The sequence below is a fragment of the Salmo salar genome, chromosome 23 (genome assembly GCF_965601325.2).
Source record: "Salmo salar chromosome 23, fSalSal1, whole genome shotgun sequence".
NCBI classification, from domain to species: Eukaryota; Metazoa; Chordata; class Actinopteri; order Salmoniformes; family Salmonidae; genus Salmo; species Salmo salar.
In genome coordinates, this window is record NC_138313.1 from 47,460,014 (window position 1) to 47,483,723 (window position 23,710).

General features: G+C 49.6%; 1 protein-coding gene across 1 annotated transcript in view; it reads right to left on the minus strand.

Moving 5' to 3' along the window:
• The window catches only part of LOC106592751 (uncharacterized), a 108,038-nt gene that overhangs the window by 25,090 nt on the left and 59,238 nt on the right, over positions 1 to 23,710 (minus strand). The window lies entirely within an intron of this gene.

A 23,710-nucleotide genomic window follows, 5' to 3' on the forward strand; every position in this document is an offset into this window, starting at 1 on the left:
GAGAGAGAGAGAGAACGAAGGAAGGAAAGCCTGGAAACGCAAGAAAGGCTTCTTTTTTTTTTTGTCAGTTTGATAGGAATAAAGACCAAAAGAAGGAAAGGCTTGGTTTTGTATCAAAGAATAAAGACCAAATAAAGGAAGAAGAAGACAGGGAAAGAAGAGAACATCTAAAAATACATAGAAGAAGATTAGTCACCGGAACAAGAAGAAGAAATATCAAGATCAAGAGCTATTTAGGAGAGCAGAGTGAGAAGGAGAGGAGAGGAGAGGAGAGGAGAGATGGAGTGGAGGAGAGAGAGAGAGGGAGTGGAGGAGAGAGAGAGAGCAGAAGAGAGAGAGAAAAAGAGAAAAAGAGAGCAAGAGAGAGAGAGAGACAGAGCGAAAGGGAGACAGAAGGAGAGAGAGAGAGAGAGACAGAACGAAAGAGAGAGAAAGAGAGAAAGCTAGAGCAAGCGTGAGAAAGTAGGAGAGAGAGAGAGAGACAGAGAGACAGAGCGAAAGAGAGAGCAAGAGAGAAAGCTAGAGCAAGCGTGAGAAAGTAGGAGAGAGAGAGAGAGAGAGAGAGACAGAACGAAAGAGAGAGAAAGAGAGAAAGCTAGAGCAAGCGTGAGAAAGTAGGAGAGAGAGAGAGAGACAGAGAGACAGAGCGAAAGAGAGAGCAAGAGAGAAAGCTAGAGCAAGCGTGAGAAAGTAGGAGAGAGAGAGAGAGACAGAGAGACAGAGCGAAAGAGAGAGCAAGAGAGAAAGAGAGAAAGCTAGAGCGAGCGTGAGAAAGTAGGAGAGAGAGAAATGTAGATATACCACGCACAAACATAATATAACACAAAACATAAAAAGACAGGAGAGGAGAATTGTAAATCTAAAGGATACACACATTTAGAGTGTTACTGAAGTGAGAGATATTAGTTATGGAATGACAGAAACTGTGTCCCAACGGAGTACTTTTATCCACTTACAATACTGACAACTGATTGGTCCAGACTCAGGAAGTATAACACTCTAAAGGTGTGGCTTGGGAAGGTGGAGTCACAGCACAGGTCTGGCATTGGTAACGTGCATATATCACATATAAGCAAGTGTCACTCAGGTGTCACTATCAAAGAGTGAGGGCAATGCCTTGGGATAGGCAGGACGCAAGCAAGGACCCCCCCAAAAAACTGTCTGTCTGTCCAGAATTCTGTCTATCGACAATTCAAAGGATGTTTGTTTTTGAAGGAGTATTGTCCTGTATGTTTTGTGTAATTTGTGTGAAGAAAAAAAAATCACAATTCAAGTTGAAAGAAAACTGATTGTGTACTAATTTGCAGAAGACGACACAGACAGAACCAGATTAAAAACTACTAACATAGAGACAGACAGAGAAAGCAAGCAAAGCAAGACAGACGGACAGACGGACAGACAGACAGACAGACAGACAGACAGACAGGCACCAGAGAGAGAGAGAGAGAGAGAGAGAGAGAGAGGAGGGGAAGAGGGGAGGAGGAGGGGTGTTATCAAGGACAGGGGTGGGTGGGTTGTTCTCAATTAGTGTTATTGGTATTATTTTTTTTATTGAGGTAACAGCATTGAAAGGGGCCGGCTAGTTTAACTCTAGGTGGAGAGGTTGAGAGGAGAAGGAAAATACTTAGTTTAGGCTATAACCTCAGGTCTGAGAATGAATGAACTCTAAGTATTGACAACACAAGGAGAGGCTCAAGAGATTCTAGTCTCTACTACACCTCCCTCCTCCTTTCCCTCCTCCTCTATCGACGGAGAGGTCTTCAATAATTCATTGGCCTTCATGCTTCATTCAAGGGGTGCAGTGAGCAGTCACAATGCATTCTCAGGTATGTAGGTTGGGGGCTAGCTGTGTGTTGGATGGTGGTGCATCCAGGGGAATGATCTACCTACCAAACCTGTTTTCTACTTACCATCCCTGTTTCTACCTACCAAACCTGTTTCCACCTACCAAACCTGTTTCTACCTACCAAACCTGTTTCTACCTACCAAACCTGTTTCTACCTACCAAACCTGTTTCCACCTACCAAACCTGTTTTCTACTTACCAAACCTGTTTCCACCTACCAAACCTGTTTTCTACTTACCATCCCTGTTTCTACCTACCAAACCTGTTTCCACCTACCAAACCTGTTTCTACCTACTATCCCTGTTTCTACCTACCAAACCTGTTTCCACCTACCAAACCTGTTTCTACCTACCAAACCTGTTTCCACCTACCAAACCTGTTTCCACCTACCAAACCTGTTTTCTACTTACCATCCCTGTTTCTACCTACCAAACCTGTTTCTACCTACTATCCCTGTTTCTACCTACCAAACCTGTTTCTACCTACCAAACCTGTTTCCACCTACCAAACCTGTTTCTACCTACCAAACCTGTTTCCACCTACCAAACCTGTTTTCTACTTACCATCCCTGTTTCTACCTACCAAACCTGTTTCCACCTACCAAACCTGTTTCTACCTACCATCCCTGTTTCTACCTACCAAACCTGTTTCCATCTACCAAACCTGTTTCTACCTACCATCCCTGTTTCTACCTACCAAACCTGTTTCCATCTACCAAACCTGTTTTCTACTTACCATCCCTGTTTCTACCTACCAAACCTGTTTCCATCTACCAAACCTGTTTTCTACTTACCATCCCTGTTTCTACCTACCAAACCTGTTTCTACCTACTATCCCTGTTTCTACCTACCAAACCTGTTTCTACCTACCAAACCTGTTTCCACCTACCAAACCTGTTTTCTACTTACCATCCCTGTTTCTACCTACCAAACCTGTTTCCACCTACCAAACCTGTTTCTACCTACCAAACCTGTTTCTACCTACCAAACCTGTTTCCACCTACCAAACCTGTTTTCTACTTACCATCCCTGTTTCTACCTACCAAAACTGTTTCCACCTACCAAACCTGTTTCTACCTACTATCCCTGTTTCTACCTACCAAACCTGTTTCTACCTACCAAACCTGTTTCCACCTACCAAACCTGTTTCTACCTACCAAACCTGTTTCTACCTACCAAACCTGTTTCCACCTACCAAACCCGTTTTCTACTTACCATCCCTGTTTCTACCTACCAAACCTGTTTCCACCTACCAAACCTGTTTCTACCTACCATCCCTGTTTCTACCTACCAAACCTGTTTCCACCTACCAAACCTGTTTCTACCTACCATCCCTGTTTCTACCTACCAAACCTGTTTCCACCTACCAAACCTGTTTTCTACTTACCATCCCTGTTTCTACCTACCAAACCTGTTTCCACCTACCATCCCTGTTTCTACCTACCAAACCTGTTTCTACCTACCAAACCTGCTCTAAGGTAAGATGTGAAAGCTAGCTGTGTGATGCACGGTGATGCATCCAGGAGAATGATATACCTACCAGCTCTGTTCCAGCTCTAGAACTGCTCCTGGGTGAAGTTTCCCCTAGGTACAGATCTAGGATCAGCTGCCCCTCACCTAATCCTGACCTTAACCATTAGTGGGGGAAAATATAAAAACTGACCCCAAGATCGGTGTCTAGGGGCAACTTCACCTTACTCCCTCTACAACCAACCTACTTTATAACACCTAACCTGACTGATAGAGTGATGTCTCCAGGGCAGGCTGGCTGATAGAGTGATGTCTCCAGGGCAGGCTGGCTGATAGAGGGATGTCTCCAGGGCAGGCTGACTGATAGAGGGATGTCTCCAGGGCAGGCTGACTGATTGAGGGATGTCTCCAGGGCAGGCTGACTGATAGAGGGATGTCTCCAGGGCAGGCTGACTGATAGAGGGATGTCTCCAGGGCAGGCTGACTGATAGAGGGATGTCTCCAGGGCAGGCTGACTGATAGAGGGATGTCTCCAGGGCAGGCTGACTGATAGAGGGATGTCTCCAGGGCAGGCTGACTGATAGAGGGATGTCTGCAGGCCAGGCTGACTGATTGAGGGATGTCTCCAGGGCAGGCTGACTGATTGAGGGATGTCTCCAGGGCAGGCTGACTGATAGAGGGATGTCTCCAGGGCAGGCTGACTGATAGAGGGATGTCTCCAGGGCAGGCTGACTGATAGAGGGATGTCTCCAGGGCAGGCTGACTGATAGAGGGATATCTCCAGGGCAGGCTGACTGATAGAGGGATGTCTCCAGGGCAGGCTGACTGATAGAGGGATGTCTCCAGGGCAGGCTGACTGATAGAGGGATGTCTCCAGGGCAGGCTGACTGATAGAGGGATGTCTCCAGGGCAGGCTGACTGAATTTTGTCTCTACTGGTGTTGAAGCTCAGGACTAAGGATGGAGGATGAGAGGGAATTTAGAAACCAATGCACCACTGTCTAGAATGGATTGTGTTGGATCAGCAAATAGATGGTTCAATCACAATCCCCCATTGGACAATACTATATAACTATACTATACGACCCTCTTCACAAGGTACCACTGGCTAAAGCTATGATGTTGAAATACCCATTTACTCTGTTCCATCTGACTGCGCAATCCACTGTCTCATCAGCCCAGCCAGGCAATTTATAAACTTGATCTCCACTATAAAAAGCATCAAGACATTATCTCACATTTCTTTTAGACTAGCAATTGATTTTCAACAGCAGAGATTTATATAAACCTTGCTGTCTGTCTCTCAGACACGTGCAACATTGTTTCAGTATTGAAAATCGATCTCCAGCTGTCCTGTAGTAAAGAACGTGTCGGGAGTCGGGACGAGACAGACAAGCAGGCAGGTTTTCTCAGCCAGTGGAAATCATGAATCAGTATCATTTTTATGGATATATATATACAAAGAAATGTCACTAGAAAACAGCTTAAACCAATGCAAATGCAGCTACTTTGCTGTTATTCTGGCTGCGCTGTTTGACGTGACTGTAAGTTTGCTGTAGTTGGCTAGCTAGCAAGCAAGGGATAAGAACATTGCCATCCAGTATAGCAATGGAACATTTAGAACTGTCACGACTTCTACCGAAGTCGATGCCTCTCCTTGTTCGGGCGGTGCTCGGCGGTCAACGTCACCGGTCTTCTAGCCATCATTGATCCATTTTTCATTTTCCATTGGTTTTGTCTTGTTTTCCTACACACCCGGTTCCAATCCCATTCATTACTTGTTGTGTATTTAACCCTCTGTTTCCCCTCATGTCCTTGTCAGAGATTGTTTTGTTTGTATGCTCGTGTATTATGGATTGGTGCGCGACGGGTTCTTGTACCCACGTTTATTTTATTATGTACTTTGGTTTTGGAGGTTTTGTTTTACGTTATTAAACTACTCCATTTATACCAAGTTCGATTTTCCTGCGCCTGACTTCTCTGCCACACACAACATTACAGAATCTCTGACCCAGTATATGGAGTCAGCAGGAGAAGGTACCCAGGCCATGGAGGTGGAGGAGCGCCTCCAGGAGCCTATGGAAATGCTTTACCATCTGGGCGCCGCCATGGCTCGCGTTGTCCAGAATATGGACCGCTGGGAGAGACAGGGAGTTCTTCCAGTGCCTCCACCAGCACAACCGGGGTCTATCCTAAGCGCCTCTTTCCCGGCTGAACCCAGTGGGATCCGTCTCTCCATGCCACAGGGATACGACGGGAGTGCTGCCAACTGCCAGGGTTTCCTCCTCCAACTAAACCTCTATCTGGCCACGGTCCACCCAGCTCCATCGGACCTTGAGAAGGGTTTCGCCCTCGTCTCATGCCTCACCGGGAAAGCCCTGGAGTGGACCATTTTGAGGAGTTCACCCTCAAGTCTTTGACCACCCACCCGAGGGCAGAGCGGCGGGTGAGCGCCTCTACCATCTGAGGCAGGAGACGAGGAGCGCCCAGGAGTTTGCCCTGGAGTTTAGGACCCTGGCTGCCAGCGCGGGATGGAACAACAGGGCCCTGATCGACCATTACCGCTGCAGTCTGCGCGAGGACGTCCATTGGGAGCTGGCCTGCAGAGACACCACCCTCACTTTCGACCAGCTGGTGGACATGTCCATCCGGCTGGACAACCTGCTGGCTACTTGCGGACGTCCAGATCGGGGTCTGGTGGTTCCATCCTCCCGCACCCCCTCTCCTATACCCATGGAGCTGGGAGGGGTGGTGCGCAGGGAGACCGGAGGGGGTTCCCGCTCGTGCACTATCTGTGGCCGCAGAGGTCACACTGCTGGTTGGTGCCGGGTTGGTTCCTCTGGGAATTGAGACAGCAGGCAGGGCGCTCTGGCGTCACCCCAGGTGAGCCGGCACCATTCTCACCCAGAGCCCTCTGTTGCACATATGTTTGTGTCTGTCACTTTCCTCAATTTAGCCAGCATAAGGCGCTCTTAGATTCAGGTGCGGCTGGGAATTTCATTGATAGAGCATTAGCTCATAGTTTAGGGACCCCCATTGTTCCCGTGGATGTGCCCTTCCCCGTTCATGCCTTAGATAGTCGACCATTAGGGTCAGGGTTTATCAGGGAGGCCACCGCTCCTTTGGGTATGGTGACGCAGGGGGGTCACACGGAAAAAAAAAATATTTTCCTTATTGACTCTCCTGTGTTTCCGGTGGTGCTGGGCCTACCCTGGTCAGCTTGTCATAACCTCACTGTTTCTTGGCCACAGAGGGCTCTCACGGGGTGGTTGTGAGAGTGCTCAGGTAGTTGTTTAGGGGTTTCCGTTGGTGCTACTACGGTGGAGAGTCCAGACCAGGTCTCCACCGTGCTCATTCCCCCAGAATATGCTGATTTGGCTCTCGCCTCCTGTAAAAAGAAGGTGACTCAATTACCACCCCATCGACGGGGGGATTGTGCGATAAATCTCATGGTAGACGCTGCACTTCCCAGGAGTGACGTGTATCCCCTGTCGCAAGCGGAGACGGTGGCTTTGGAGACATATGTCTCCGAATCCCTGCGTCAGGGGTACATTCGGTCCTCCACTTCACCCGTCTCCTCGAGTTTCTTTTTTGTGAAGAAGAAGGATGGAGGTCTGCGCCCGTGCATTGATTATCGAGGTCTCAATCAAATCACAGTGAGGTACAGTTACCCGCTACCTCTTATCGCCACGGCGATTGAGTCAATGCACGGGACGTGCTTCTTCACTAAACTGGATCTCAGGAGTGCGTACAACCTGGTGCGTATCCGGGAGAGAGACGAGTGGAAGACGTCATTTAGTACCACCTCAGGGCATTATGAGTACCTCGTCATGCTGTACGGGTTGATGAATGCTCCATCAGTCTTCCAATCCTTTGTAGACAAGATTTTCAGGGACTTGCAAACGGCAGGGTGTAGTGGTGTATATCGATGACATTCTGATATACTCCGCTGCATGTGCCGAGCATGTGTCCCTGGTGCGCAAAGTGCTTGGTCGCCAGTTGGAGCATGACCTGTACGTCAAGGCCAAGAAATGCATGTTCTTCCAACAGTCCGTCTCCTTCCTAGGGTATCGCATTTCCACGTCAGGGGTAGAGATGGAGAGTGACCGCATTGCAGCCGTGCGTAATTGGCCGACTCCCACCACGGTGAAGGAGGTGCAGCGATTCTTAGGGTTTGCCAACTACTACCGGAGGTTTATCCGGGGTTTTGGTCCTGTAGCTGCTCCCATTACCTCACTGCTGAAGGGGGGACCGGTGCGACTGTAGTGGTCGGCCACCGAAGCTCCGCCCCTGTGCCTTCTTCTCTAAGAAGCTTAGCCCAGCGGAGGAAAACTATGATGTGGGGGACCGGGAGCTTTTGGCTGTCGTCAAGGCCTTGAAGGCGTGGAGACATTGTCTTGAGGGGGCTAAACACCCCTTTCACATCTGTACTGACCACCGCAATATGGAGTACATCCGGGCGGCGACAAGACTGAAAGGTGGAACATGTTTTTCACCCGTTTTGTGTTTACCCTCTCTTACAGACCAGGCTCCCAGAACGTTAAGGCAGACGCACTGTCCCGGCTGTATGACACAGAGAAGCGGCCCATGGTTCCCACTGGATGTGTACATTGAGCGGGCGTCACGTGCAGAGCCCGCTCCCCCTCAGTGTCCAGCTGGGCTTCTGTACGTTCCGTCAGCTGTTCGCGACCAGCTGATCTATTGGGTCCACACGTCACCCTCCTCTGGTCATCCTGGGATCAGTCAGATGGTGCGCTGTCTTAGTGGGAAGTACTGGTGGCCCACTTTAGCTAAGGATGTGAGGGTTTATGTTTCCTCCTGCTCAGTGTGCGCCCAGTGCAAGGCTCCTAGACACCTGCCCAGAGGTAAGTTACAACCCTTACCCGTTCCACAATGGCCATGGTCGCACCTGTCGGTGGATTTCCTAACCGATCTTCCACCTTCACAGGGTAACACCACGATCCTGGTCGTTGTGGATCATTTTTCTAAGTCCTGTCGTCTCCTCCCTTTGCCCGGTCTCCCTACGGCCCTACAAACTGCGGAGGCCCTGTTTACACACGTCTTCCGGCACTACGGGGTGCCTGAGGATATAGTGTCTGATCGGGGTCCCCAGTTCACGTCAAGGGTCTGGAAGGCGTTCAAGGAACGTCTGGGGGTCTCGGTCAGCCTTACCTCAGGTTTTCACCCCGAGAGTAATGGGCAGGTGGAGAGAGTTAACCAGGATGTGGGTAGGTTTCTGAGGTCTTATTGCCAGGACCGGCCGGGGGAGTGGGCAGCGTTCGTGCCCTGGGCAGAGATGGCCCAGAACTCGCTCCGTCACTCCGCCACTCCTCTACTAACCTTTCTCCCTTTCAGTATGTATTGGGGTATCAGTCAGTTCTGGCCCCTTGGCATCAGAGTCAGACCGAGGTTCCTGCGGTGGACGACTGGTTCCGGCAGAAAGTTGCCGCAGACCGTCACCGCAGTGAGGCCCCGGTGTTCGCACTGGGGGACAGGGTCTGGCTCTCGGCCCGAAACCTGCCCCTCCGCCTGCCCTGCCGGAAGCTGGGTCCGCGGTTTTGTGGGGCCATTTAAAGTCCTGAGGAGAGTGAACGAGGTATGCTACAGGTTACAGCTTCCCCCCGATTACCGCATTAACCCCTCGTTCCATGTGTCTCTCCTCAGGCCGGTGGTGGCTGGCCCGCTCCAGGAGGCTGAGGTGCGGGAGGTTCCTCCGCCCCCTCTGGACATCTAGGGGGCCCCGGCGTACTCCGTTCGATCCATCCTGGATTCGAGACGTCGGGCGAGGGGCCTTCAGTACATCGTGGACTGGGAGGGGTACAGTCCGGAGGAGAGATGCTGGCTTCCGGTGGAGGACGTGTTAGATTCCTACCTGCCGCGAGAGTTCCACTGTCTCCATCCAGATCATCCTGGGGGGGGGGGGGGGGGGGGTACTGTCACGACTTCTACCGAAGTCGATGCCTCTCCTTGTTCGGGTGGTTTTCGGCGGTCGACGTCACCGGTCTTCTAGCCATCATTGATCCATTTTTCATTTTCCATTGGTTTTGTCTTGTCTTCCTTCACACCTGGTTCCAATCCCATTCATTACATGTTGTGTATTTAACCCTCTGTTTCCCCTCATGTCCTTGTCAGAGATTGTTTTGTTTGTATGCTCGTTAATTATGGATTGGTGCGCAACGGGTTCTTGTACCCACGTTTATTTTTTATGTACTTTGTTTTTTGGAGTTTTGTTGAATGCTATTAAACTACTCCATTTATACCAAGTTTGATTCTCCTGTGCCTGACTTCCCTGCCACCTATACACACGACATTACAAGAACCAACGACTGGGTCACGTCCATAGATACAGAACAAAAAGACTGAACGACTGGGTCGCGTCCATAGATACAGAACAATATGACTATACTATACTATACTATACTATATGAATATACTATATGACTATACTATATGTCTATACATACTATACGACTATACTAAACTATAGTATATGACTATACTATATGACTATACTAAATGACTATACTATATGATTATACTATATGACTATACTATACGACTATACTATATGACTATACGACAATAATATATGACTATACTATATGACTATACTATATGACAATAGTATATGACTATACTATACGATATGACTATACGACTATACTATATGACTATGACTATACTATACGACTATACTATATGACTATACGACTATACTATATGACTATACGACTATACTATATAACTATACTATATGACAATACTATATGACAATACTATATGACTATACTATATGACTATACCATACTACATGGCTGTACTATACTATATGACTATACTATACTATATGACTATACTATATGGCTATACTATATGACTATACTGTACTATATGACTATACTATGTTATATGACTATAATATAAATCTATACTATATGACTATACTATATGACTATAATATACTATATGACTATACTACATGACTATGCTATATGACCATGTTACCAGGCTACAGTAGACAACATTAACCACGATGGAGACTAACTGTTGTTGTTACCAGGCTACAGTACACAACATTAACCACGATGGAGACTAACTGTTGTTGTTACCAGGCTACAGTAGACAACATTAACCACGATGGAGACTAACTGTTGTTGTTACCAGGCTACAGTACACAACATTAACCACGATGGAGACTAACTGTTGTTGTTACCAGGCTACAGTAGACAACATTAACCACGATGGAGACTAACTGTTGTTGTTACCAGGCTACAGTAGACAACATTAACCATGATGGAGACTAACTGTTGTTGTTACCAGGCTACAGTAGACAACATTAACCACGATGGAGACTAACTGTTGTTGTTACCAGGCTACAGTAGACAACATTAACCACGATGGAGACTAACTGTTGTTGTTACCAGGCTACAGTAGACAACATTAACCACGATGGAGACTAACTGTTGTTGTTACCAGGCTACAGTAGACAACATTAACCATGATGGAGACTAACTGTTGTTGTTACCAGGCTACAGTAGACAACATTAACCATGATGGAGACTAACTGTTGTTGTTACCAGGCTACAGTACACAACATTAACCATGGGGAGGCAGAGTGGACTAAAGTTTTGATGCTCCCACAGCGCAGCCACAGAAAGTAGGGCGGTTGGCATATCAAAGGCTCTGGAAACATAGAGGACAGATATGTTTATGGGGGAGAGGAGGGGAGAGGGAGAGGAGGGGAGAGGAGGGGAGATGGGTGACGGGGGAGAGGGGTGAGGGAGGGGAGGGTGGGGAGGGGAGGGGAGAGGGGAGAGGAGGGGATTGGGAGAGGAGGGGAGAGGAGGGAATATGGAGAGGAGAGGAGGGGAGAGGAGGGGATAGGGAGAGGGGTGAGGGAGAGGAGAGGAGGGGAGAGAGAGAGGAGGGATAGGGAGAGGAGGGGAGGTGGAGGGGATAGTGAGAGGAGGAGAGAGGGAGAGGAGGGGAGAGGGAGAGGAGAAGAGAGGGAGAGGAGGGTGACATGAGGAACAGAGGGAAAGTGAATGGAAGTGTGAAGGCAGCAAACAGGCAGAAACATTGAGAACAACCAACTCAGATAAGAAGAGGATATATGACAGGTACGGGTGTGAGCCTCGCAGAGACACAGGAACACATAAACACACACAGACACACAGACAGACAGGACGACATAGAGGAGGCAGGCGGAGGTTGTCTGGGTTTCAACACCGTGACCTGTAATACTACCCTGTGTTTTACCTGACCCAGCGAGAGAGAGGGGGACAGCCGCTCCAAGAAAGAGGGGAATGGGGGAAGGGGGGGGAAAGAGATACACCTCCTCTAGGCTGAGGAGAGACGTGAGAAACACAGCTATCCCTCTTTCAGACAGCAAAAAGATTTCCCTGCATCCCAAAGGAAACACACACACACACACACACATATACACACACACATGCACACACACACATGCACACACACACATGCACACACACATGCGCACACACACACACACATGTCCCAATGCCCATCCCCCCAACATTGAAACCCATTCATTAAAGCCCCTGCTAGCTAGCCAGCTAGCTCCAACGTTCATTAGCTTCACGCTCGGCAGACTGCACATCATCAGAGAGCAGAGAGGAAATGTACTATTCAAACATCGTGCTACTGGTTACATAACAAAGACTTCTCTGAAAAACATTGCACTGTATTCACAACCCAACATCAAAGTAAACCACCACTGTATTCACACCACACCATAGTAAACCACCACTGTATTCACACAACACCATAGTAAACCACCACTGTATTCACACCACACCATAGTAAACCAGTACTGTATTCACACCACACCATAGTAAACCAGTACTGTATTCACACCACACCATAGTAAACCAGTACTGTATTCACACCACACCATAGTAAACCAGTACTGTATTCACACCACACCATAGTAAACCACCACTGTATTCACACCACACCATAGTAAACCAGTACTGTATTCACACCACACCATAGTAAACCAGTACTGTATTCACACCACACCATAGTAAACCAGTACTGTATTCACACCACACCATAGTAAACCAGTACTGTATTCACACCACACCATAGTAAACCAGTACTGTATTCACACCACACCATAGTAAACCACCACTGTATTCACACCACACCATAGTAAACCAGTACTGTATTCACACCACACCATAGTAAACCAGTACTGTATTCACACCACACCATAGTAAACCACCACTGTATTCACACCACATCATAGTAAACCACCACTGTATTCACACCACACCATAGTAAACCAGTACTGTATTCACACCACACCATAGTAAACCAGTACTGTATTCACACCACACCATAGTAAACCAGTACTGTATTCACACCACACCATAGTAAACCAGTACTGTATTCACACCACACCATAGTAAACCACCACTGTATTCACACCACACCATAGTAAACCAGTACTGTATTCACACCACACCATAGTAAACCAGTACTGTATTCACACCACACCATAGTAAACCAGTACTGTATTCACACCACACCATAGTAAACCAGTACTGTATTCACACCACACCATAGTAAACCACTCATATCTGGTCCCTGACTTCATTTCTCCAATTATTGTTTTGTATATATTTAGTTGTTATTAAAAACTAATAATAATTATCTCGAGATAAAAACTTAGAACAACAACTTACAGATGCAAACAATGACCATATCTCATCTGCTCAGACCTGCAGTCCTAGTGTCTCCATGCTAACACCTCCAGTCCTAGTGTCTCCATGCTAACACCTCCAGTCCTAGTGTCTCCATGCTAACACCTGCAGTCCTAGTGTCTCCATGCTAACACTTCCAGTCCTAGTGTCTCCATGCTAACACCTCCAGTCCTAGTGTCTCCATGCTAACACCTCCAGTCCTAGTGCCTCCATGCTAACACCTCCAGTCCTAGTGTCTCCATGCTAACACCTCCAGTCCTAGTGTCTCCATGCTAACACCTCCAGTCCTAGTGTCTCCATGCTAACACCTCCAGTCCTAGTGTCTCCATGCTAACACCTCCAGTCCTAGTGTCTCCATGCTAACACCTCCAGTCCTAGTGTCTCCATGCTAACACCTCCAGTCCTAGTGTCTCCATGCTAACACCTCCAGTCCTAGTGTCTCCATGCTAACACCTCCAGTCCTAGTGTCTCCATGCTAACACCTCCAGTCCTAGTGTCTCCATGCTAACACCTCCAGCCCTAGTGCCTGCAATATTGTTTGCCACTTGGACTTAAATTGTACCAAATAGTTTTTAGATTTTTTCCATTGTGTTAATGATGGAGGATTGATTGATTTTAGTATACAGTACGTTTTTTCAAGATGAGTGATGAGAAGAGAATCGTCCAGTCCATTGGCTATCTCGTTACAACCCCGTATGCCACGTCTTGAAATATGCTGACGGATTAAAAAGAAATTTACATTATAAAACTTCTGACAGCCAACTTTCTAACTCCGCCCATAACTTAATAACTTTATAGTATTCCCAGGAAGCATGGATTATTGACTCATTATTATACTGAACAAAAAATATAAACGCAACATGTAACAATGGCAAAGATTTTACAGAGTTACAGTTCATATAAGGATATCAGATACCTTTAAAAAAAAAGGTAGTGGGGGTGGATCAGAAAACCAGACCACCATTTGCCTCATGCAGCGTGACACATCTTCTTCGCATAGAGTTGATCAGGCTGTTGATTGTGGCCTGTGGAATGTTGTCCCACTCCTCTTCAATGGCTGGGCGAAGTTGCTGGATATTGTCGGGAACTGTAACGTTGTACACGTCGATCCAGAGCATCCCAAACATGCTCAATGGGTGATATGTCTGATGAGTATGCAGGACATGGAAGAACTGGGACATTTTCACCTTCCAGGAATTGTGTGTAGATCCTTGTGACATGGGGCTGTGCATTATCATGCTGAGGTGATGGTGGCGGATGAATGGCACAACAATGGGCCTCAGGATCTCATCACGGTCTCTCTGTGCATTCAAAATTGCCATCCATAAAATGCAATTGTGTTCGTTGTCTGTAGCTTACGTCTGCCCATACCATAACCCCACCGCCACCATGGGGCACTCTGTTCACAACGTTGACGACAGCAAACCACTTGCCCACACAACGCCATACACGTGGTCTGCGTGGTTCGCTGGACGTACTGCCAAATTCTCTAAAATGGTATTGGTAAAGAAATTAACATAACATTTTCTGGCAACAGCTCTGGTGGACATTCCAGCAGTCAGCATGACAATTGCGCACTCCTTCAAAACTTGTAATGATAATTCTGCTTAATCAGCTTCTTGATATGCCACACCTATATCACACCTAATGAAATCAATGTATATTTTTCACCATGTAAGGTACAATTCCAAATAAAAGAAAATGTCCTTCTTGTTCCTTGTGCTGGGATAAAAGGGAAACGGGTGTAGTCTTATTTATCAGGATGCCTACACCTCTGCTGTTACAACAGTAGGTGGCAGTATAGGCCTCTCCAACCTAACTCCTCTTTAAATGTTCAGTTTATCTTTTTAAAATGTAACTCTTGCAAGAAAACCACATTTGCTAACAATCTCGTCAAGAGATAACCATATGCTTTCCCCCACCCCATAAGTTGGATTTTGTTGGTCTTTACTTGTATAGAATCAAAGTCAACCTTATCTGTTCCGTCTATCATTGAAGAACCAAGTAAAACATTTTAGCAAACATTTAGCAGACATATGAGGGAGGTGGGAATTCCATAGAATGGGAGGATCATAGTATAAATACATAGTTATTGTATACATTACATATATAGAGTGTGTGGACTGTGGGCTGAGCTGACATTTAATTAAAAAAAAAAACTATGCAAAGTTCGTTTACTTTTCCCATTCTAAGTCCAGCCTGTCACATCCCAGTACTGATGCTTTCATTGATAAATCTGATAATAATGATTTCATAGAAGTCCCTCACAGTATATAAAGACTAGCCCAGTGGTGTAAGACACAGATCCTCCTTGTTTTACTAGATGCAATTACCAGACAGAGGTATTACAGTCCCATTCAGACTTAACAGAGTCTCAGTCTGTAAAACTTAAACTCTCAGTTAGTTAGCCAGTCTAGTTTTTATCTCCCTCCACGTTTTAACTGCTGTAACAGTTCAAGGCACAGGTTCTCATTGCCTTTTATAGACTCCCTCCCTCCCTCCTCCAGGCAATCTGAGAACTATCTAACAGTTTCATTCCAGCGCTCAACGAACATAAATTATCCACAATTCCAGGTTCTATTCTGCGGTGTCGGTGCATGCCAACACGAATCATCCAAATATTTTATAAATCCCATTAAAAATGTGCCATCACAAATCATCAGAACGTTTTAAATATCCATTAGAATCAAACGTGTTTGCCATGGAGGAGATGGAGGTTGGCTGGTAGAGATGAGATGTGAACACCTGTTTTGAAGCAGAGCACTAAGTGCTGAGGTCCCAGGTTCATGCTGCTAGCTGTAGCTAATCGCCTGCACTTTCCCATCAAGTACCTGTATGTACGGGTCTAAATGGATGGGCATGTGGGCTGCTCTGGTACCTGTACAAAGGGGGGGGGGGGGGGGGGGGATGCACTTTCCTTTAGAGTACTGAACTGTATGTTACTGATGTTTCTGGCACTCATGACTGAGTACTCTGCTATAAAGGTCCTTATACCGTTTATATACCACTCTACTGAAATGCAGATGGACACACTCTGTCCTCTGAACAAGAGAACACCCCCTCCCAACCCCCTCCTAACCCCCACTCAGCCCCCTCATAACCCCCTCCCAGCCCCCTCCTAACCCCCACCCAGCCCCCTCCCAGCCCCCCCTAACCCCCTCCCAACCCCCTCCTAACCCTCTCCCAGCTCCCTCCCAGCCCCCTCCTAACCCCCTCCTAACCCCCACCCAGCCCTCTCCTACCCCCCTCTCCCAGCCCTCTCCTACCCCCCTCTCCCAGCCCTCTCCTAACCCCCTCCCAGCCCCCTCCTAACCCCCTCCCAGCCCTCTCCTAACCCCCTCCCAGCCATCTCCTATCCCCTTCTCCCAGCCCCCTCCTAACCCCCTTCCAGCCATCTCCTATCCCCCTCTCCCAGCCCCCTCCTAACCCCCTTCCAGCCATCTCCTATCCCCCTCTCCCAGCCCCCTCCTAACCCCCACCCATCCCTCTCCTATCCCCCTCTCCCAGCCCCCTCCTAACCCCCTTCCAGCCATCTCCTATCCCCCTCTCCCAGCCCCCTCCTAACCCCCACCCATCCCTCTCCTATCCCCCTCTCCCAGCCCTCTCCTAACCCCCTCCCAGCCATCTCCTATCCCCCTCTCCCAGCCCCCTCCTAACCCCCACCCAGCCCTCTCCTATCCCCCTCTCCCAGCCCCCTCCTAACCCCCACCCAGCCATCTCCTATCCCCCTCTCCTATCCCACTCTCCCAGCCCCCTCCTAACCCCCTCCCAGCCATCTCCTATCCCCCTCTCCCAGCCCTCTCCTACCCTTCTCCTATCCCCCTCTCCCAGCCCCCTCCTACCCCTCTCCCAGCCCCCTCCTTTCCCCCTCTCCCAGCCCCCTCCTATCCCCTATCCCCTCTCCCAGCCCCCTCCTAACCCCCTCCTAACCCCCACCCAGCCCTCTCCTAACCCCCTCCCAGCCCTCTCCTAACCCCCTCCCAGCCATCTCCTATCCCCTTCTCCCAGCCCCCTCCTAACCCCCTTCCAGCCATCTCCTATCCCCCTCTCCCAGCCCCCTCCTAACCCCCTTCCAGCCATCTCCTATCCCCCTCTCCCAGCCCTCTCCTAACCCCCTCCCAGCCCTCTCCTATCCCCCTCTCCCAGCCCTCTCCTAACCCCCTCCCAGCCATCTCCTATCCCCCTCTCCCAGCCCCCTCCTAACCCCCACCCAGCCCTCTCCTATCCCCCTCTCCCAGCCCCCTCCTAACCCCCACCCAGCCATCTCCTATCCCCCTCTCCTATCCCACTCTCCCAGCCCCCTCCTAACCCCCTCCCAGCCATCTCCTATCCCCCTCTCCCAGCCCCCTTCTACCCTTCTCCTATCCCCCTCTCCCAGCCCTCTCCTACCCTTCTCCTATCCCCCTCTCCCAGCCCCCTCCTATCCCCTCTCCCAGCCCCCTCCTAACCCCCTCTCCCAGCCCCCTCCTATCCCCCCTCCCAGCCCCCTCCTATCCCTCTCCCAGCCCCCTCCTATCCCCTCTCCCAGCCCCCTCCTACCCCTCTCCCAGCCCCCTCCTAACCCCCCCCAGCCACCTCCTAACCCCCTCCCAGCCCCCTCCTATCCCCCTCTCCAAGCCCCCTCCTAACCCCCTCCCAGCCCCCTCCTATCCCCCTCTCCCAGCCCCTTCCTAACCCCCTCCCAGCCCCCTCCTAACCCCCACCCAGCCCTCTCCTATCCCCCTCTCCCAGCCCCCTCCTAACCCCCTCCCAGTCCTCTCCTAACCCCCACCCAGCCCTCTCCTAACCCCCACCCAGCCATCTCCTAACCCCCTCCCAGCCATCTCCTATCCCCCTCTCCCAGCCCCCTCCTAACCCCCTTCCAGCCATCTCCTATCCCCCTCTCCCAGCCCCCTCCTAACCCCCACCCAGCCCTCTCCTATCCCCCTCTCCCAGCCCCCTCCTAACCCCCACCCATCCCTCTCCTATCCCCCTCCCAACCCCCTCCCAGCCCTCTCCTATCCCCCTCTCCTAACCCCCTCCCTCCCAGCCCTCTCCTATCCCCCTCTCCCAGCCCCCTCCTAACCCCCTCCTAACCCCCACCCAGCCATCTCCTATCCCCCTCTCCTATCCCCCTCTCCCAGCCCCCTCCTACCCCCACCAGGCCCTCTCTTATCCCCCGCTCCCAGCCCCCTCCTATCCCCCTCCCAGCCATCTCCTCTCCCCCTCTCCCAGCCCCCTACTAACCCCCTCCCAGCCATCTCCTATCCCCCTCTCCCAGCCCCATCCTAACCCCCACCCAGCCCCCTCCTATCCCCCTCTCCCAGCCCCCTCCTAACCCCCTCCCAGCCCCCTCCTAACCCCCACCCAGCCCTCTCCTATCCCCCTCTCCCAGCCCCCTCCTAACCCCCTCCCAGTCCTCTCCTAACCCCCACCCAGCCCTCTCCTAACCCCCACCCAGCCATCTCCTAACCCCCTCCCAGCCATCTCCTATCCCCCTCTCCCAGCCCCCTCCTAACCCCCTTCCAGCCATCTCCTATCCCCCTCTCCCAGCCCCCTCCTAACCCCCACCCAGCCCTCTCCTATCCCCCTCTCCCAGCCCCCTCCTAACCCCCACCCATCCCTCTCCTATCCCCCTCCTAACCCCCTCCCAGCCCTCTCCTATCCCCCTCTCCCAGCCCTCTCCTAACCCCCTCCCTCCCAGCCCTCTCCTATCCCCCTCTCCCAGCCCCCTCCTAACCCCCTCCTAACCCCCACCCAGCCATCTCCTATCCCCCTCTCCTATCCCCCTCTCCCAGCCCCCTCCTACCCCCACCAGGCCCTCTCTTATCCCCCGCTCCCAGCCCCCTCCTATCCCCCTCCCAGCCATCTCCTCTCCCCCTCTCCCAGCCCCCTACTAACCCCCTCCCAGCCATCTCCTATCCCCCTCTCCCAGCCCCATCCTAACCCCCACCCAGCCCTCTCCAATCCCCTCTCCCAGCCCCCTCCTAACCCCGACCCAGCCCTCTCCTACCCTTCTCCTATCCCCCTCTCCCCGCCCCCTCCTACCCCTCTCCCAGCCCCCTTCTACCCCTCTCCCAGCTCTCTTCTACCCCTCTCCTAGCCCTCTTCTACCCCTCTCCTAGCCCTCTCCCAGCCCACTCCCACCCCTCTCCCACCCCTCTCCCACCCCACTCCTAGCCCTTCAGGGGACCAACAGGCTTACAGCATCTCCCCCTAGGCTGTATACTGATTAGTCATGCCTACAAAGCCCCTGTCACAGGGAGGAGCTGGCTAGCATAGCACCATGTCTATGACTGTGCCCCAAATGGCACTCTGTTCCCTATTTATGGCACTACTTTAGACCAGAACCCTATGGGGTGCTATGGGCCCTGGTCTAAAGTAGTGCACTATATAGGGAATCGGGTCCTATGGGCCCTGGTCTACTGTAGTGCACTATATAGGAAATAGGGTTCTATAGGGCTCTGGTCTAAAGTAGTGCACCATATAGGGAATAGGGTGCCAGTAGTGTACTATATAGGGAATAGGGTGCCAGTGGTGTACTATATAGGGAACAGGGTGGCAGTAGTGCACTATGTAGGGAATAGGGTGCCAGTAGTGTACTACATAGGGAATAGGGTGCCAGTAGTGTATTATGTAGGGAATAGGGTGCCAGTAGTGTAATATGTAGGGAATAGGGTATCAGTAGTGCACTATGTAGGGAATAGGGGGCCATTTGGGATGCAGAACATCATGGTGACCATGTTCACATGCACAGAGATACACACAGTTAGTACATGCTAACAAACATCACATTATGTTACTGGACACAAGGAACTTGTGATCTGATTACTAAGGACCAGAACATAACTTTAACCCCAAAGGCTAATTTAGTGTATGGGACAAAAACATTTTGTAACTCTGCTGTCATGCTAACAAACAAAACATACACAGAGAAGACTAATGCAAATGTACTTCTAAAGACCAACACATAACTTTGACCTTAAAGGCTAATTACGGGACCAAGTATGCCTAGTCACTATGCTGTCATTGTCTAATGTGGACTATACAGGCTAACAAACATTTATCCAAGAAAAGGAACTCTGATGCAAATGATGCAAATACAGATGTAGGATCTTAATTTGAACCAGTCTGCTACAGCAGGAAAATAATCCTGCAGCAACAGGAAATTTGAATTATTATGTGGATTGTAGTTAATGGACATTCTTCGTTAGGGCAAATCAAGTCTGATGTTTTAAAGTGGAAATTACAGACTTTAGAAGCCTTTTTAAAACCTTGAATACACTAGAAGTTTGCATTTCCAGCTGTGCAGGAAAATTCTCAGCAACAAAAGAGTGATCAAATTAAGATCCTGAGTTAATGTCAAAGTATGAGCAGAGAGGGCATCCTGAGTGGCGCAGTGGTTTAAAGTACTATATCACAGTGCTGGCTGCGTCACTACAGATCCTGGTTCAATACCAGGCTTTGTCACAGCCGGCCGCAACTGGGAGACACATGAGGCGGTGCACAAATGGCCCAGCGTTGTCCGGGTTAGGGGAAGGTTTGGCCCGGCAGGGTTGTCTTAGTCCAATCACGCTTTAGCAACTCCTGTGGCGGGACGGACGCGATGCACATTGACACGGTCGCCAGGTGTACGGTGTTTCCTCCGACACATTGGTGTGGCTGGCTTCCGGGTTAAGCAAGCATTGTGTCAAGAAGTAGTGTGGCTTGGCGGTGTCGTGTTTCCTTGAAATGTTTCTACAACTTGATTCGAGTCCACCTGTGGTAAATTCAATTGACTGGATATGATTTGGAAAGGCACACACCTGTCTATATAAGGTTCCACAGTTGAGAGTGCATGTCAGAGCAAAAACAAAGCCATGATGTCAAAGGAATTGTCCATAGAGCTCTGAGACAGGATTGTGTCATGGCACAGATCTGGGCAAAGGTACCAAAAAAGTTCTGCAGCATGAAGGTCTCCAAGAACACCGTGGCCTCCATCCTTCTTAAATGGAAGAAGTTTGTAACCACCAAGACTCTTCCTAGAGCTGGCCGACCGTCCAAACTGAGCAATTGGGGGAGAAGGGCCTTGGTCAGGGCGGTAACCAAGAACCCAATGGTCAATCTGACAGAGCTCCAGATTTCCTCTGTGGAGAAGGACAACCATCTCTGCAACACTCCACCAATCAGGCCTTTATGGTAGAGTGGATAGACGGAAGCCACTCCTCAGTAAAATTCACATGACTTCCCGCTTGGAGTTTGCCAATAGGCACCTAAAGGACTCTCAGACCATGAGATACAAGATTCTCTGCTCTGATGAAACCAAGATTGAACTCTTTGGACTGAATGCCAACCGTCACACTTGGAGGAAACCTGGCACCATCCCTACGGTGAAGCATGGTGGTGGCAGCATCAAGCTGTGGAGATGATTTTCAGCAGCAGAGACTGGGAGACGAGTCAGGATCTAGGGAAAGATGAACGGAGCAAAGTAAATAGAGATCCTTGATGAAAACTTGCTCCAGAGTGCTCAGGACCTCAGACTGGAGCGAAGGTTCACCTTCCAACAGGACAACAACCCGAATTACACAGACAGGACCAGCCAGAGCACAGACTTGAACCCGTTCGAACATCTCTGGAGAGACCTGAAAATAACTGTGCAGCGACTCTCCCATCCAACCTGACAGAGCTGGAGAGGATCTGCAGAGAAGAATTGGAGAATCTCCCCAAATACAGGTGTGCCAAGCTTGTAGCATCATACCCAAGAAGACTCGAGGCTGTAATCGCTGCCAAAGGTGCTTCAACAAAGTACTGTGTAAAGGGTCTGAATACTTATGTAAATGTGATATTTCGTATTATTTTTTATACATTTTCAAAAATGTCTAACAACCTTTTTTTACTTTGTCATTATGGAGTATTGTGTGTAAATTGAGGAGGGAAAAAATTATTTGATCTATTTTAGAATAAGGTTGTGGAACATGTGGAACAGTCAAGGGGTCTGAATAGTTTCCGAATTCACTGTACTTGTTCCACACATGAATTAGCCTTAAAACTCCCCTCAAAATAGAGAAACACACTCATTATGATGCTGCGTTGTGCTTCCTGTGATGCTGCATTTTGCTTCCTACGATGCTGCGGTTTGCATCCTACGATGCTAAATGGATGATACTGGCCGTATTTCTGTATTTTTAAAGTTCCATATCTTGAACATTTTATTGCTGACATGCCATATATTTTGGGACTGTGTCAACAATGGACTAATGAAGCAAATACCAAAATATTGTCATAGGATGCAAAACGCAGCATCACAGGATGCAAAACGCAGCATCACAGGATGCAAAACGCAGCATCACAGGATGTAAAACGCAGCATCACAGGATGCAAAACGCAGCATCACAGGATGTAAAATGCAGCATCACAGGATGCAAACCGCAGCATCACAGGATGCAAAACGCAGCATCACAGGATGCAAAACTGTAACGCGGGTCGTATAAAGGGGACCAAGGCACGGCGTGTGAAGTGCTCATATTTCCTTTTAATGAATAAACTTTAACAAAACAACAAAACGACCGATAACAGTTCCGTCAGGTGACATACACTAAACAGAAAACAACTACCCACAAAAACCCAGGGAGAAAAACCCCTACTTAAATATGATCTCCAATCAGAGGCAACGATGACCAGCTGCCTCCAATTGGAGATCAACCCAAAAAACCCAACATAGAAATAGAAAACCTAGAACACAACCATAGAAATAGAAAACATAGAAAAACACAAAACACCCCCTGTCACGCCCTGACCTACTCTACTATAGAAAATGACATCTTACTAGGGTCAGGATGTGACAGTACCCCCCCCCCCCCCCCCCCTCAAAGGTGCAGACTCCGAATGCAACAAACCAACAACAAAAAAAACACAAAACAAAAGGGAGGGTAGGGAGGGTGATAATTGTCTATGGCGGCTCAAATGCAGTCCACATAACCTTAACTTCCAGCATAGGAGGCGGCTCCGGTTCGGGGCGTACTCCCCGCTCCACCTGCTGATCCTTCTGCTTTATTACCACCAGACCGTGGATCGTCGTCGAAGGAACCGGACTGTAGATCATTGCTGGAGGTTCTGGGCTGCAGGCCGCCGCTGGAGGTTCTGGGCTGCAGGCCGCCGCTGGAGGTTCTGGGCTGCAGGCCGCCGCTGGAGGCTCTGGGCTGCAGGCTGCCGCAGAAGATTCTGGGCTGCAGACCACCACTGAAGACTCTGGGTTGCAGACCGTCGCTAGAGGCTCCGGAATGTGGAGCGTCGCTGGAGGTGCCCGGCCATGGATTATTCCTACAGGCTCCGGACCATTTATAATCCCTCCAGGCATTTTGCCAAGGATTATTTCTTCAGGTTCCGGGCCATGGATTACCTCTTCAGGCTTCGTGCCATGGAATATCCCTGCAGGCTCCGGGCCATGGATCATCACTAGAGGCTTAGTGCCATGGATCATCTCTACAGGCGTCGGACCATCGATTATCGCTGGAGGCTTTGTACGTGGAGCAGGAACCGGTCTCACCGGACTGGGGAGACGCACTGAGGACCGAGTGCTCAAAGCAGGCACCGGCCGTACTGGGTTATGGATACGCACTGGAGGGAGAGTGCGAGGAGCAGGCACAGGACATACTGGATAATGAAGGCGCACTGGAGGGAGAGCGCGAGTAGCAGGCACAGGATGTACTGT